We start from the raw sequence: 18,202 nt of genomic DNA on the forward strand, positions 1-18,202 counted from the left end.
TTTCTATTGGACAGTTACAGCCCCACTTCCAAAAAACCTGAACCATCATCGTTCTTTTTCTTTTTTTGTTTATGGAGTCCAGAATGCTATTTCTCACACACACATCTAAGTGTCAGGTGGTACTTTGTTTTGACTTCTTGTGAGAAGTAGAAGTCGAGTGAAATAATCTAATAGGATCTTCAAAGTGAAAGAGACCTTATTACAAACTCATAACCAAGCCAGAAAGCCCCTAGCATCTATCATTGCAGGCTCAGAGTGGAGAGTGTGGGGAGATCCTGTTCTATTTATGGACATCTCAGCCTCCCATTTATTGTTTATAGTTTTAAGGACCAAAAACACAGAAAAAGAGAAGAACCACAACAGGGCAAACTGAAAGACAATATTAAAAGAGAACATGTATGTGTTTTTATACATACACGTATATAATTAATTTCTGTTCACTGAAAGGATTTGAACATTTGTAAAAACCCAAGGTTATGGCAGTATGGATATTTGTACTCTATCTTGAGCTTTTATGTAATTTTTCAAATCCTCCCAGTGAACAAGAATTGTTTTTATATATATATATGTGCATGTACATACACATGTCCCCTTTTAGTATTATCTTCTGTTTGCTCTTTTTTTTTTTTTTTTTTTTTTTTTTTAACTTTTTGTCTTTAATAAAACAAGATTGTTAAAACAAATAAAACTCTGGGACCAGGTGACTTCATTGGTGAATTCTACCAAACATTTAAAGAAGAAATAATACCAGTCCTACATAAGCGCTTTCAGAAAATAGAGGAGGAGGGAGTAGTGTCCAACTTATTTTGTGGCCAGAATTACCTAGATACTAGAACCAGACAAAATCATTAGAAAACTTTAGATAGCATCCATCATGAGCATAAATAAAAATTTTCTGACAAAATATTTTCAAATTTAATCCATCAATATATTAAAAGGAATGGAAGGTTGGCTTAACTTTTGAAAAGCAATCAAATAATAAAGGAGAAAAATTATGTGATCATCTCACTGGGTACAGAAAAACTCTTTGAGAAAACTCAACAACCATTCATAATAAAACTCTTGGTAAACCAGGGACAGAAGGGAATGGCCCCACCTCGGTAAATGGCACTTATGTAAAATCTACAGCTGGCATTATGTTTAATGGTGAAAGATTGAATGCTTTCTAAGAATAGGAACAAGGCAAAGATGCACACTCTCAAACTGCTACTCAGCATTATACTGGAGAGTCTAGCCATTGCATGAATGCAAGAAAAAAATAAAAGGCAGACATTGCAAGAGAGAAGTAAAACTATCTCTATGTGCAGATGACATGATTGTTTATGTAGAAAATTCTGAGGACTATACAAAACAACCTTTAGAATAGATATGAATGTAGGAAGGTCCTGGAACAAAGGTCAAAATAAAAAAAAAAAGTTTTTGTTTCCTTGTACCAGCAACAAACAAATGGAAACTGAAATTGAAGAGACAATATCAACTAAAATTGCATCAAAAACATGAAATAGGTGAAGATAAATTTAGCACGATATGTGCAAGATCTATCAAATGAAAACACCTAACATTGCTCAGGTTGATTAAAAAAGGCCCTAAGTAGGTAGGAGCTGTACCAAAATGGACTGGAAGATCAGTATTAAGATGCCAGTTCTGAGCAGACCTATAGATTCAACACAATCCCAATAAAAATCCCAGCAGGCATTTTGTAGAAATTGAAAAGTTGATTTAAAAATGTTTATGAAAATGCAGTGGAATAGTTTTTACAATAGTTTTAGAATAGCTAAAATAGTTTTTGACAAAACAATAACAAAATTGGTGAACTTACAGATGCTATTTAATTTATTATGACAATGGGGTATGGGCATAAAAATAAACATACTGCCAGATCAATGGAAAGGAATAGAAGTTCCATATGTGAGTTTATCTTTCAAAATATGTGTCAATGCAATTCAATGTCTTTTTTTTTTAACTGTTAATGGGAAATGCAGCTTACATATAGAAAGGTATACAATAATAGCTCAATAAATTGTTACAGATCACATGTGTGACTCTTACACTGGTCAAAAAATAGAACACTGACAGAATCTTAGAAAATTCCTCTCATTACTCCATTCCTTGCTGCTAAAGATGACAAATTCCCTGACTTTTATGGTAATCGCATCCTTGCTTTTCTTTATTGTCTTGTCACCTTAATATGTAGTCCTAAAACACTGTGGTTTAATTTTACCTGTTTTTGTGTCTAGCTTGTTTTGCACTACGCTATGTTTGAGTGAAGTTGCACTTTCATTTTTGTATAGTTCTTCACGTTATATAAATATTCCATATTTTATTGGCTGTTCTGCTGTTGATGAACATACCTGTTGTCTTCTGTTTTGATTGATTACAAGCAATGCTCTTATGGACATTCTTGAACATGTCTGTTAATGCACATGAACACATGTCTGTTGGGTATATACCTAGCAGATTTGCTGGGTCATTCATAGCAGCATTATTCACAAAAGCCAAAAGGTGGAAGTAACCCAAGTGTCCAATGGTGGAAGTAACTCAACAAATGAGTGGATAACTAAAATGTGCTGTCTATACAACGTAGTACTATTTGGCCATAAGAAAGAATGAAGTTCTGAGACATGCTGAAACATAGATGAACCATGAAAACATGATGCTGAGTGAAATGAACAAGGCACGTAAGGATGAATGTTGTGTGATGTCATTTATAAGAGATATCTAGAAATAGCAAATTTGCAGAAACAGAGAGATTAAAGGTTCTCATGGGATGAGAGGAGGGGGAAAGAGATGTTTTTACTTGATGGGTATAGAGTGTTGGTAATAAAAATCAGAGGGGGCAGGGCGAGGCAGGGCCGGGCATGGTAGGGGCTGGGAAACCGAGGGGGCTGGGCCCGAGGGAGGCTGAGGAACCAGTGCCCGCCGCCGCCGCTGCTGCTTCCCTTCCAGCCTGTTGCGCGTGCCTCCCGCGGGTCCCGTCTCGGCCATGATGGTCCATGGTTTCCAGAGCAGCCACCAGGACTTCTCCTTCGGGCCCTGGAAGCTGACGGGAGCCAAGACCCACATCGTGAAGTCAGCGGATGTGGAGGTTAGCTGATGAGTTGCATATGCCATCTCTCCCTGAAGTGATGTTTGGAAACAATGTTTTAAGAATCCAGCATGGCTCTGACTTTGGGATTGAGTTCAATGCTACAGATGCCTTAAGATGTGTAAATAACTACCCAGTTATGCTCAAAGTAGCCTGTGCTAAAGAGTGGCAGGAAAGCGGGATGGAAGGTGAACACTCCAAAGATGTTATTAAACCATACGATTGGACTATACAACAGCTTATAAGGGAACATTACTTGGAGAATCACTTAAGTTAAAGGTTGTACCTACAACAGATCATACAGATACAGAGAAACTAAAAGCCAGAGAACAGATTAAGTGTTTTGAAGAAGTTCTTCTGTTTGAGGATGAACTTCATGATCATGGAGTTTCAAGTCTGAGTGTGAAAATTAGAGTAATGCCTTCTAGCTTTTTCCTGCTGTTACGGTTTTTCTTGAGAATTGATGGGGTGCTTATCAGGATGAATGATACAAGACTTTACCATGAGGCCGGCAAGACCTATGTGTTATGAGAATGTACATCCCGAGAGAGCAAAATTGCTAATTTATTGCATGTTTCACCTTCCCTGTTCATGGAACCTAATGAAATATCCCAGCATTTACCAATAAAGGAGCCCATTTCTGAGAAGCTGATGTTTCCAGAAAAAATTGATCCTAACCCTGCAGACTCACAAGAAAGTACACTTGTGGAATAGAGTGGGATACAACATGCACTCACCATGGAATCTGACTGGAGACCTTGGCTTGTTAGTAGTGGGGTACTTTTACTCTGAGAATTAATTGCCTTGTTTATGTACAGATTTTCTGTAGCCTTAAAGGACAAATAATAAAAGATTGTTGCAGGCAGGTACCATTCAACTAATTGGTGTTTGTACCGTCTATCTTCAAATTCATATCCCAGATTTCTATTTTCTGGAGTTAAATTTGGCTTTCTAAATTGTCACAAAGTGGTACTTCAGCAGTAGTGATGTATCTGTCGCAGTGAGCAGTGGGCATACTCTGCTTCTAACATGAAGCATGAGGAAGTTAATTTAAATCCCTGAATTGCAATACCTTGTGAATTTCTTAGGATTTCCTGATTGTGCATGTCAAATGGTACTGGCTCTTCACTTTCTGATGCTTTTTCTACTTCTGGAGAGTTGTGACTTGCCACCTATAAAGTTGATCTCATACTTTAATGATTATCATCCACAAATTTTTTTTATGTTTCCCCCCTCTAAATTTGAATTTAAATTTTCTTTTGAAAACTAAAGAAAGTGTTAGACAGTGAACCAAAAATAACTAGTGCCTTTGGAGAACTTAAGCTTTTTTGTCCATGGAAACACATGAACATGGTTTACCACTGATAGGTAGGATGTCAGAGCTGCAGAGCTGTCTTTCTTCATCTTTCAGTGCTTTTTCTTATATTGATTTCTCTTGTATTGACATTTCTGTACTCCCCCTTTCCATGAAACCTCAGAGTGAATAAATCCCTTGAATTTGATACTGGTCCTAAAAGATTTGAAGGGCTTATAGGGATTTTTTTTTTAGGAAATATTACATTAATACCTAAAACAAGCAGATTGATATTCTGCTTAAAATACTTGGGAAGTATGTGTGGAGGGTGGTGGGACTTATTTTAAAATATAAAAGCCAGTTTTTCTATTTTAATATTCATCTTTCTAACATTATAGGGACCCAGTAAAATGTAATTAATTAGCACAGGACCCAGGTAGATTCTATAGAAAGTACAAAAAATAAATTTAAAATCCTCTTGGCTGTTTTAATGATGACCCTTTAAACATTTTATGTACTTTTCTGCCTTTCTATGTGGTCTTTATAAAGTGAATGAACAGTGGTTATAAGACACCAAGTAAAATGTGGGGGGAAAAAAAAACCCCCTTTTTTCTGATTGAAAATAACTTGTACATATTTCTACTTGATGGGTAAATCATTAAATAGGAATATTTAGTTTAAAGTATTAGCAAAGCTATTCAGGTATTACCTTGAAGATAAATTTTAGTGAAATATGTACACCTGGATATTCATCACTGCCTAAACTAGTATATTATGAACCAAACTGGCAGGATGTATGTTATCAGTAAATTAGCTAAATTTGATCATAAATGATTTTGGTATTTATCTGCCTTCTGCTGCATCACCTTCATGGTATAGAAAATCAGGATTTTGTTGGCTTTAAGAAAATACATGGCATGGTCACTGTATATTAACTATACCTATATTTTCTCTTAGGACAGGAAAATGTATATGTTGTACTTAGCTTTCTGCATTTTATTTGCCATGAAGATTTGAATAGAGACAGAACTTTATTCATGCAAGTTATACAAAATGAAGACCTGTAAGACTATTTATTAGTTGGAGTTTCTGGCCTACATCATATCTTTTGTATGTACATATAATTTTTTTAAACTTGTTGATTCAGATGTCTTAGTTCCTGAGTCAGTCTTAGATTACTTAGGGATTCCATTGTTAAAAATTGTAGAGAATTAAAAGAATTGACCTTTTTTCTAGAGGGTGGCATGTCAGTAGGATGAGTGTGCTTCTGAAAACTTTATTAGTGTATTACTGTGGAGAATAAAAGAAAACTTCTTTTGGCCCATTGCTAAATAAGACATACATTTTGTATTTATTTGTCCCAAGTGTCTTTTTGTAAAAGGAGAATAAAAATAAGGAATTACTGATCTAAAAAAATAAAAAAAAAAAAAGAAAATCAATAAGTAAAGAAAAAAATAAAAAAATTAATGGCTGGGTCATAAGATATGCATGTATTTGACTTTATAAGATGTGGCTAAATGCTTCTCCAGAGTGGTTTTATTCCACTTGATAGTCCCATAAGCAGTGTAGGAGAATTCCCATTGCCCTACATTCTTGGCAATTTTGGTGTTGTCAGTCTTTTACTTTTTTTATGATTTTAATCATTGATGAATATGCCGTGTTCTCTCATTGTGGTTTTAATTTATCTTTCTGTGATTGTTAATGTAGTTGATAACTTTTTCACCTGTTCACTCGCCATTTATGTATCCTCCTCTATGAAGTTTCTTGCTCATTTTTTCTATGGGTTGATTGTATTTTTCTTGGCAAGTGTAGCAATTCTTTATATATTATGGATTCAAATCCTTAGTTGGGTATGCTTTTTACTTTAAGGTGTCTTTTAATGATTACCTTTAATGTGGTTGAAATTATCAGTCTTTTCCTTTATAGCTAGTGTATTGTGTGTACTGTTGAAGAGGGTTTTGCCTACAGTACAGTAGATAAGTAATAGTAATATGATAGTAAGAAGATATCCTCCTATATTACATTCCAGAAACTGTTGTTTTGTCTTTCACATTTAGTTCCATATATAATCCTTCTAGAAAAAGTTTGTTTGTAAGAGGTCAACTTTCTTTTTTTCCCATATGAATATGCAGTTAACCCCACTTCATTTATTATTAAGTCTCCACTACAATGTTTTTCAGTGCCAACTTTGCCATTAATCACCTGTCTATATAGATGTGAATCTCTTTGCTCTCTCTTCCATTCCATTGTCTGCTTGTGTATCTTTGCACCAGTGTTAAAGTGATTAATCAATGTTCCATTATAGTATCTGAAATAGTAAGTCTCTCCACTTTGATTTTTAAAAAAATATTCTCTGCTATTCTAGGCTCTTTCAATAAAATCTTTTTTTTTCTTTTCTCAATTGTGGAAACATGTGTACAGCCTAAATGTTCCCATTCCACCCCCTCCCTAGCATTCCATTAGTGGGATTAATCACATTTAGAATGTTGTAATACAATCACCTTCCCACCATGCATTACTAGAAATTTCCCTTCACCTCAAACAGCAACCTTACACTCATTTCTTAACTCCCCATTGTCCCTTCCCCCAGTTCTCTTAACCCATACTCTACTTTTCATCTCTATGGTCATATTCTCTGATAATTTCTTTATGTTTACTGTGGGGCTTAAAATTAACCTCTTAAATCCATAACTGTCTTGTTTTTCTTTGATACCAACTTAATTTCAGTAGGACACATAAACTATGTACTTATGCTCCTCCATTCCCCCACCTTTATATAGTTCTTGTCAAAAATTACATATTTTACATTGAGTTCAAAACCACTGATTTGTCATTAGAGTTTGTGTATTTTATATCATGTAGGACGTAAATAGTGGAGTTACAGTTCAAAAATTATTGACTTCTATTTGTATTCCATTGTGGTCAGAGATTGTGCTTTGAATATATTCATTTTTTTTCTTTTTTAATTTATTGAGGCTTGTTTTATGTCCCAGCATATGGTCTGTTCTGGAGAAAGATCAGTGATTACTAGAGAAAAATGAGTGTCCTGGTGATTTGGGATGTAAGGTTCTATACATGTCTGTTAAAATTCTCTATATCTCTTTCTCCTTTCTTTGTTTCTCTGTCGGTAGGGCTCCCTTTAGTATCTGAAGTAGGGCAGGTTTTTTATTGGCAAACTCTCTCAGCGTATGTTTGTCTGTGAAAAATTTAAGCTCTCCCTCAGATTTGAAGGAGAGTTTTGCCGGATAAAGTATTCTTGGTTGGAAATTTATCTCTCTCAGAATTTTAAATATGCCATGCCACTGCCTTCTCACCTCCATGGTGGCCGCTGAGTAGTCACTACTTAGTCTTATGTTGTTTCCTTTGTATGTGGTGAATTGCTCTTCTCTTGCTGCTTTCAGAACTTGCTCCTTCTCTTCAGTATTTGAGAGTCTGATCAGAATATGTCTTGGAGTGTGTTTATTTGGATTTATTCTATTTGGAGTTCGCTGGGCATTTATGCTTTGTGTATTTATATTGTGTAGAAGGTTGGGGAAGTTTTCCCCAACAATTTCTTTGAATATTCTTTCTAGACCTTTACCCTTGTCTTCCCCTTCTGGGACGCCAATGAGTCTTAAATTTGGATGTTTTATTTTGTCTATCATATCCCTGAGATCCTTTTCAATTTTTTCGATTTTTTTCTCCATTCTTTCTTTTGTTCTTTCATTTTCTGTTCTGTGGACCTTTAGGAAACTGAGTCATTGTTCAACTTCCTCTAATCTTGTATTATGAGTATCCAGAGTCTTTTTAATTTGGCCAACAATTTCTTTTATTTCCATAAGATCTATTTTTTAATTTAATCTTGCAATTTCTTCTTTGTGCTCTTCTAGGGTCTTCTTTATGTCCCTTTTATCCCACTCCATGGTCTTCTTCATGTCTTTTATATCCTGTGCCATGTTTTTGTTCCTCGATTGTAATTGTTTGATTAATTGTGCCAAGTACTGTGTCTCTTCTGATATTTTGATTTGGGTGTTTGGGATCAGGTTCTCCATATTGTCTGGTTTTATCATATGCATTAAGATTTTCTGTTGTTTTTGGCCTCTTGGCATTTGCTTTGCTTGATAGGGTTCTTTCAAGTTGTAAGAAAAAAAAAAAACCTATCTAATTTTTCAGAAATACAAGTTGGTGGCGTACATTTTCTCCAGCTAACCAGCAGATGGTGTCTGTGAGTCACCTATACCCCTCACGTCAATTCTCCCCAACTCTGTCTCTGTGGTGTGTGGGGAAATGATTTTTGTGGAGTTCAGTTGGTGAACTCAGTTTGGGTTTGTTGTTGGAGCTGTCTGCCATGAATATGGGGCATGTGTCTGGGTGGTTAGGCAGGCAGGGCAGCTTTAATATTCAAACCCCCCAGGTGTTCCCGGAGATTCAAGGCTGTCAGAAGAGTCTAAGCCTTCATTTCAGTTTTGCCCCAGATTTGCTCTGTCACTGACCCTCAAACCACCAGCATTGACGTAGTGTCCCTGGGTTTTCCAAGAGGGCCCCCCTTCTCAGCTATGGTCTTCCAGGACCTCTGCCGAGGTAAGGCTGTGCTACGTCATTAGTGTGCGTTGTCCCTCAAGGGAAGCCTCAGGCCCCTGGGCCATGCAGGGGTGCTCTGTGCCTGATGCAAAGATTAGCCTATAATTCTTGACTGGTGCAAGTTCTGAACAAAAGGCAGGTAGCAGAGCTGGGCCCCACCCCTTTCCTCTCAGAGAAGATAGACGCCTTGGGGGAGGTCATTAGCATTTCAGTGGTCTCTCTCTGCCTGTGCTATACCCTTGTCTGGGTCACAGAACTGGGAACTGAAAATTGCTGAGGCTTTCTCCACTGAGTCGAAAAAGGAACAGAGCTAGTCTGTGGCGACTCTCCGGCTGTCCAAGGTCAGTCGTCACCCAAAGCCTCTGTCTACCTGTTGGAGATTCGTACCTCATAGTGAGCAGTTCACACTCGCTAATTAAAACCCCAGTTGGAGCTCAGCTGAGCTATATTTGCTTGCTGGGAGAAAGCTTCTCTCTGGCACCATGAGGCTTTGTAGCTTGGGCTGTGGGGAAGGGGTCTCCCGATTTGGATCCGCAGTTCTTACTTACAGATTTTATGCTGTGATCTTGGGCAATCCTCCCAATTCAGGTTAGTGTATGATGAGTGGACGGTCATGTTTGTCCCCCCGCAGTTATTCTGGATTACTTACTAGTTGTTTCTGTTTTTTTTTTAAGTTGTTCCAGGGGGACTACTTAGCTTCCATTCCTCTCTATGCTGCCATCTTGGATCTTCCCCCTGGGTCCTTCAATAAAATCTTAAAAATAAGTTTGCCTTATCCCACTAAATCACACACATGTACATGGAATGTTGATTAGAATTTCCTTGCCTCTAACCATCAGTTTGGAGAAAAATGAAATAACTGAGACTTCAAATTTACAAACATGGTAAATCCATTCATTTATTTCTCATTTCTCTCATTGACACTGAACAGGTTTCTGCATGGAGAAAATATACCATGCATATTTTCCCATTTTATCTAATATTTCAAATTTGTTTGGTATATAGTTGTTCCTAATATCTTACTGTTTATAAATGTCCATAAGATCTGCATAATTTTCCTTTTTCATATCTGACATTGGTTATTTTTACATTCTCTCTTATTTATTTATATATATTTTTAAAGTTAAATTCAGTTTTATTGAAATATATTCACATACCATACAATCATCCATGATATACAATCAGCAGTTCACAGTGCGTTCGTATAGTTATGCATTCATCACCACAATCTATTTCTGAACATTTTCCTTACATCAATCTCTTATTTATATGATTATATCTATCATGGGTTTTCAATTTTATTAGCTTTTTTAGATGACTTCTTTTGAAGTTATTTTATAATACTTTTGTTTATGTCCTGCTTTCTCCCCTTGGATTAAATTGCTGTTTTTCCCCCTTCATTCTTGAGACAGATATTTAACTTTTTGATATTTCAGTCTTTTATCTTTTTAATAAATGCATTTATACCTAAAAAATTCTCTGTAAACATGACTAACTGTATTCCAAAAGTTATGATATGCTATAGTTTCATTATCATTCATCTAAAAAATATTTTCTAGTTTTGATTTTGTTTTCTTTGAGTAACAGATGATTTGGAATTATGTTGCATGATTTCTAAACATGTGAGGCTTTCTTTTATCTTTTTATTACTGATTTCTATTTTTTAATTGTATTATTAAGTGAACATACTCTGCATCATTTCTAATGTTGCCATTTGCTGACATTTTCCTTATAGCCCAGGTTGTGGTCAATTTTCATAAATGTTCTGGGTGTGCTTGAAAAGAATGTAATGGGTTATATATTCTACTTAAGTACATTTGTAAATTTGCTGATCATGTTTTGTCAGATCTTCCTTATTCTTATTAAAGTTTTTTTTTTTTTTTTGGTTCCAGCAGTTATTGGGAAAATTATCTCCAATATCTTTGTGGAGGTATCTTTTTCCCCTTATAGCTTTGTCAATTTTAGCTGAATATATTTTGAGGCAAAGTTATTAGATGCCTACACATTTAGAATTATATATTTTCCATTTGAATTAAGACTTTATCAATAAGAAATGCTCCTTTTTATTTCTTAAGATGCTTTTTTTGCATAACAGCCTTATTATTTGATACTAAAATAGTAATGCTTACTTCCTTTGGGCCAGCATTTACATGGTATATCTTTTCCTTCCTAGTACAGTTAGTTTTTTATATATCCTTATTTTTTAAATCGCATCCCTTTAAAGAACATAGGTTTGGAGTTTGCTTTTTATACAGTCTTACATTATCGTATTTTTTAATTGAAGTATTGAGTACATTTTTTTATAATCATTTTATTGAGATATATTCACATACCACGCAGTCATACAAAACAAATCGCACTTTCGATTGTTCACAGTACCATGAGTACATTTTTATTTAATATAATTGCTTAAGTGCTTTGTCTAAAATACTATTTTATTATGTATTTTCTATTTGTCTCATCTGATCTATTACCTTTTTCTTTTGTTTTGTGTAAAGTCATCAAGCAATTTTTATTACTTTACTTTTCCCTCTAGAAGTTTGGAAATTATATACTTTTACTATTCTTTTAGTGTTTACCTTTGGAAATGACACACATTTTTGCTTTATTTTGATATATTAACTTCTTCCAGACAAATTAAAGAACATTAAAATTCTTTAATTTACTCCACTCCCACCTTCCATGTTCTTTGATTTTAATTCTCTCTATGCATCAAACCCCACAAGGAATTAATAATAATGTATATATTGTCAGTATTTATTTAATCAACTAATATATTTATCTTTTCTCTTGGCTCTCGCTTTCTTCCTGTGTCCCTAGGCTTCTATTTTTGCATTTCCTTTGGGTGACAAATTCTTTTAGCTTTTTTTTTTGGCTTAAAATATGTTTCTTTCACTTTCCTTCTTTAAAATTATTTGTACAAGGTGTAGCATTCTAGTAGACAGTTTTAACATTTAAAAAAAATAATTCTTTTATTGTCTAGCTTCCAGTGACACTGACTTCTTAACATAAAGTCTAATTATTGCTTCATTGATGATAATCTGTTTTTTTGGGTGGCTGCTTTTCTTTTTAGCCTTTTCTCCAAACAGTTTTTCTATTACGCACCCATGTGTGGTTTTCTTTATATTTATTCTGCTGAGTCTCATAGGTAGGGCTTCTAGAATCTGTGGCTTGATATCTTCTTTCATTTTACAATGCCCTCAGCCATGATCTCTCTTCAAATGATGCATCTGTGATGTTCTCTCCATGTTATCCTTTCCTTCTGGGTCTCCAATTACACATAGATTAGAATTTCTAACTGTATCCTTTATGTTTCTTATTCTTTCTTCAGTATTTCCCATTCTTTTGACTCTGGGCACATTCTGATTTTTCTTTTGGTCTCCCTTCTAATGCACTAAATCTTTACTCAGCTGATTCTGATCTACCAATAAACCAGCATGCCAAGATTTTAATTTAGGCCATTTTATTTTTCAGTTCTAAAATTTCCTAATTTTTAAAATTGTTTCCAGTTTTATCTTCTTGAAGTGATTAAATATAGTTATTTAAAAATAAGTGTCTGACAATATCAGTATCTGGGGCTCCTGCATATTTTTTTTGTGTTCTTATTATCTGTTTTCTATTGGTTTTATTTCATTCTTTGCTTCTGTCTTTATGTTTCTAGTTATTTTTGATTTTATGCTGTGCAGAAGCCTAAGTTGATATCATCTTGCAGATAGAATTTATATTTGTTTATTCAGACATCTGGGGCTGTAACCCTCCAGGATCACTTTGAACTACTTTCAGGTAGTTAGATGAATTGAAATAAAATTCTAGCACCTGGGAAGATCTGTCTGCTTCTGGTTTACCTTTATTCCTAGTATGATGGTCTTTTGGGTCCTAATCTGAGAGGGCCAACCCCCCTTGAAGAGCATCATCCTCCAAACCCTTTTCCCTGATTGTCCTCCAACTCTCTCAGGAACCCTCAGGGAAAAAGTGAACCCATGAGCTAAGGTCCACACCCTAGGTCTGCGTCCTCTACCAGATACTGACTTGCTAATTCTTCCTTAATTTATCAATTAATTCTCGCCTTAAAAAATATGTATATGTGTATAGACATATATATAAAGATATGTATATTAATGAATATATATGTACACACAAACACACATATTTGTTCTAATGCCCTCTTCTGCCATTACCGCATGCATTTTTATAGTGTACGCACAATTTTACAGCCATCTACTTTGACTTGGCAGCATTTCATGACTAGATTTTATGTGGCCTTTTATGTGGCATTTTATTTAATATAATTTTATTTGCTCTTGTTCACTCCACTATTTGTACATATTGTAAAATTTTATTCATTCTGTTATTTTTGTAAATCCTGCTTTTTTTCCTTTTTTCCCAACATACAAAACACTGTGTTAAATATATTCTAGTACATGAATATTTTTTATATCACTGATTTTTTTTCCAGAGGGAAAATGTCTATAAATTGAATTGTAGGTTCAAAAGGTACTGGTTTTTAAATTCTCTTGATACTTAATTTCCCTTCAGAAAATTTGGATGAATTTGTAATCTTACTGATCAGTGCTTCTTTTAAACATAACTAACAAAAACGCCCCTTTGTGTTCTCAAAATTTTTCCGAGTTTTAGGTCATCCTGAGATTTACTCTTCTTGACATTATTCTTATTGTGCTTTTGTATTTGCTATTTCTATAACTCTTTCATTTAAATGTGAACCAGAGATGCTTTGGGCAATTACCTTTATGTGTTCTAGCTGATTAAATGTCTATATTACAGTGGTAACTGTGTCAAGATTGTGGCAGAAATGTAAATGATAAGTGTGAAGACAATGCAATGACTCAAAAATATTTACAGTACGTTATTTATAAAACATGTGCACTGTGATTACAGCTACATAAATCATTCAGAAAAGATTAGCAAATAATATACCAGAGCATGTTGTTGTATTATGGTACCAATCAGTTCTTTTTTTAAATTCCCCCATCAAAAACAAAACACAGTATAACACATGCTATAGTGTTGTGGTATTTTTTTATAGTTAAAGAATAAATGCAAATCAAAATATCAGTTCAATTCATTCTACTATCAGAGGGATCTATCTTTTTATAAAAACGCAGCCCATCATCTTAAATATGATTTCAGATCTCACCGATTTGAAACAATTAGAATGATTGATTCATAGACTCAGAAGCTAGAATATAGGTTACAACATTGTGATTGCAATGAACTGTGCTTAAATATATATCTGAATATGACTAAAAGGAGAAATGTTAGATTGTATATATGGTAACAGGATAAAAATTTTGAAAAATCCATGGAACTATGCTGCACAGTGAACCCTAAGTTAAACCATTGGACTTTAATTAATAGTACAATTATAAAAACATGCTATCGTCAATTGTGAAAATTGTTCCACACCAATGCAAGTTGTTGGTGGTGGAGTATTATATGGGAATCCTGTATTTTTTGCATGATTGTTCTGTAAACCCACAATTTCTCTAATAAAAGGAAAAAAATGCAAAACAGCAACAAAAAACAAAACTGGGGAAAACAGAAAATGGAACCAGGAATGAGGCCAATCAAATATGTATATTCTAGAATCCCCAAAATGTATAACAGGTGATTTTCTAATAGAACAAAAAAGAAACGTGATCAACACAGTTCACCTCATCCATAAGATTAAAAGAAAAGCACAAAGAAACTCAAGATACTGTCCATCTAATTACTTCTTCAGGAGAAGCTGTAAGATTCCAAGATAAGAAATAAATTTATCTTTGTAGCCTTCATAAAGAAAACATTGTATAATGCAATGGAGATTTTCAGCAATCTTCTTAGGTTATATTTAACTATCTTTTTTCTTAGAGTTCACACCCAAATACAGTTCAGTTATAGCAATTCTGGAGATAAGTATGGTAAAGTGTATGGAAAGAGCCCTCTGCTGGCCTGAGAGTTTACTTAATCAATCTTGGGTAGATTTTAAAGCATACATTAAGAAAGGGGTAAACTGCATATCTTTTAGGCAGTTTTTTAAAATTCAGTTTTATTGTGATATATTCACATACCATATAATCAGTTGTTCACAGTGCCATCATATAGTTGTGCATTCATTGCCACAATCAATTTTTAAACATTTTCATAACCCCCCCAAAAAAAGAATAAAAATAAAAGTAAAAAAAGAACACCTAACCATCCCATGCCCCCATCTCACCCTATTTTCCCCTTAATTTTTGTCCCCATTTTTCTACTCATTTGTCCATACACTGGATGAAGGGAGTGTGAGCCACAAGGTTTTCACAATCACACAGTCACTCTGTGAAAGCTACATAGTTATACAATCATCTTTAAGAATCAGGTCTACTGGGTTGCAGTTTGACAGTTTTCAGGTATTTCCTTCGAGCTATTCCAATACACTAAAAACTACAGAAGAATATCTATATAGCATATAAGAATACCCTCCAGAATGACCTCTCAACTCTATTTGAAATCTCTCAGCCACTGAAACTTTATTTTGTTTCATTTCTCTTCCCCCTTTTGGTCAAGAAGATTTTCTCAATTCCACGATGCCGGGTCCAGGCTCATCCCCGGGAGTCATGTTCCACATAGAGGGGAGGGCACTTTACCTGTTAGGCAAGTTTTTACATTTTTTTTCTTTCAAGCAAACTTTTTTTTTTTAACGTTTTATTTTGAAATAATTTCAAACTTACTGGACAGTTGCAAAATTAATACAAAATCCATACAGAGAATTCCAGCATACCACTCACCTGGATACTCAGATCCACTGACTTTTAATATTTTCTACCTTTGCTGTATCATTCTATCTATCTTTTTATCCTTTTTGTTGTAGTAACATATATACAGTTCAAATGTTTCCATTTGAACTACTTTCAAGTGTACAATTCAGTGTTATTAATTACATTAAAATACTGTGTACCATTGCCAACATCCATTACCCAGAGTTTTCATCACCTCAGTCAGAAACTCTGTACCCATTAAACAGTAAATCCCCATTTCCCTCACCCTTGGCCCTTAGTAACCTGTAATCTACTGTCTTTCTCCATGAATTTGCTTATTTTAGGTATTTTATATAAATAGTATCATACAATATTTGTCTTTTGTGTCTGGCTTATTTTACTCAACAAGATGTCTTCAGGATTCATCCATGTCATAACATGTATCAGAACTTCATTCCTGTTTATGGCTGGATAATATTCTGTTGTGTGTGTGTACAACATTTTGTTTATCCATTCATCCCTTGATAGATTCTTGTGTTGCTTCCACCTTTTGGTTATTGTGAACAAATATCTGTCCAAGTCTGTGTTTTCCATTCTTTTAGAAATATACCTAGAAGTGGGATTGTTGGTTCATGTGGTATAATTCTATGTTTAACTGTCTGAGTAACCACTGAAGTTATTTCCACAGTGGCCATACAATTTTACATTCCCACCAATTATGTATAATAGTTGCAATTTCCTTGCTTCTTTGCCAACATTTTTCAGGCAAACTTTTGATATTTCTTGGGAGATTGTACTTCCTGAAATTTCTGAGATACGGTTCCTATATTTTGTTAGTTAAATATAGATCCATTAGTTTTAAAGATAGTTGAACTAGGGACCATGCTGGTATCTTCTTGGGGAACGTGAGGAACCTGAACAAAGATTTATTCCCACATAGATGAGAAATCTCCATCTCACAGATGGGTCATAGGAATATCAATGGCAAGGGAAACAATTCCCCTAGAAAATAATTTAGATTCTGCTTTACTCTGTCAATTTAAGACCATGGATTATTCTTGTATGTAGCAGTACCAGAAAAATATTAATCTGAAATATTTTAAGGTGATGATGAAACCCTCATCTTGACTATAAAAACCTCAAAAAAGCACTAGCTTTGAGCATTGTTATTTTCTGGCAGACCCTCTAAAATAAATTATTTGTGGACTTTGGCTCTGAGTTATTTGGAGTTTATTATTTATAACTCAATTAAAAGATGAGGAAATACCTGCTAAAAAGGAAATAATCCAGTTCAGCAGAAGACAAAATAGACTTTAAGACAAAACACCCCTTAAGGGAAGGGAGTAGTCGCCGTGGGAAACACATCCCTGTTTTAGCCCATATATAAAACCATGGTTTTATTTGTTAACAGACAATTCTTATCAACTGTGACCCCTGTATTTCCGTAATTCTGACTGCATGGCTTTTATCTGAACAGAATGATATCCTTGTAAAATCACAAGAATATAGAATATGGTACCCAATAGTGAGGAGCCTGTACTTCCTATTTGGGGAAATAACAAGTACATTCCTGAAATGTTAAAAAAACAAAAAACAAAAAGACACCACAGAGTAAAAGGCATACATGAATGTTTGAGGAGATGCCAAAGGTACTTTTTAACTAGAATGCAGAATGGATGATCAGTACAAATGCCCAGAAAACTCAGTTTGCATAACTAACTTCTCATTCTACATGAAGTGTAGAAAGATTTAGGCCTGGTCTGTAGATATATTGATGTGTATATTTGATGAAGATTTTGAATTTCTCTGAATAGGAATTTTTTAAAATCAGAAGACTCATCTCCTGACTATTCTAATCAAACATAGGCTTAAAACCAAATGAAAACAAGTGATGTTCATGGTGAGAGTGTGTTACATTTGAATAACACCATGTAGTTTTTTTCCACATGTCATTTCTCCTGCCTCATGCTAGCCCTATTAAAACGACAAGCGCAGAGATTTTTCCTGATTTACTGATGAGAACATGGAGGCTATGTAAAGTTTAGAGATTTGCCTAGGGTAGAGCACTGATTATATTCCAGGAGTTTTGAAATGATATTCTGTATTTTTATATATACAATATATATTCTAGAATATATATCCTATGTAAGATATAATATAAATATATATTATAGTATATAATATATATATATAATTTTCTTTATCTAATATATTCTATATTCCTGTTTTAGTTTGCTAATGCTGCCGGAATGCAAAACACCAGAAATAGATTGGCTTTTATAAAAGGGGATTTATTTGGTTTTATGGTTACAGTCTTAAGGCCATAAAGTGTCCATCAACAAAGGGTACCTTCACTAGAGAAAGGCCATTGGCATCTGGAAAACCTCTGATAGCTGGGAAGGCACGCGGCTGGCGTCTGCTTGCTCCCAGGTTGTGTTTCAAAATGGCGTTCTCCAAAATGTCAGCTTCAGCTTCAACTTCCAATGGCCATCTTCAAAATGTCTGTCTCAGTTCCAGCTAGCTATG

The 18,202-nt window shown here is 34.6% G+C and overlaps 1 protein-coding gene and 1 pseudogene across 1 annotated transcript in view; both read left to right on the forward strand.

Moving 5' to 3' along the window:
* FMN2 (formin 2) overlaps nucleotides 1–18,202 on the forward strand; it is a 408,121-nt gene that overhangs the window by 75,771 nt on the left and 314,148 nt on the right. The window lies entirely within an intron of this gene.
* On the forward strand, nucleotides 2,984–3,799 carry LOC119523178 (annotated as a pseudogene).

This window comes from Choloepus didactylus, chromosome 2 (assembly GCF_015220235.1).
Source record: "Choloepus didactylus isolate mChoDid1 chromosome 2, mChoDid1.pri, whole genome shotgun sequence".
Classification (NCBI taxonomy): domain Eukaryota; kingdom Metazoa; phylum Chordata; class Mammalia; order Pilosa; family Megalonychidae; genus Choloepus; species Choloepus didactylus.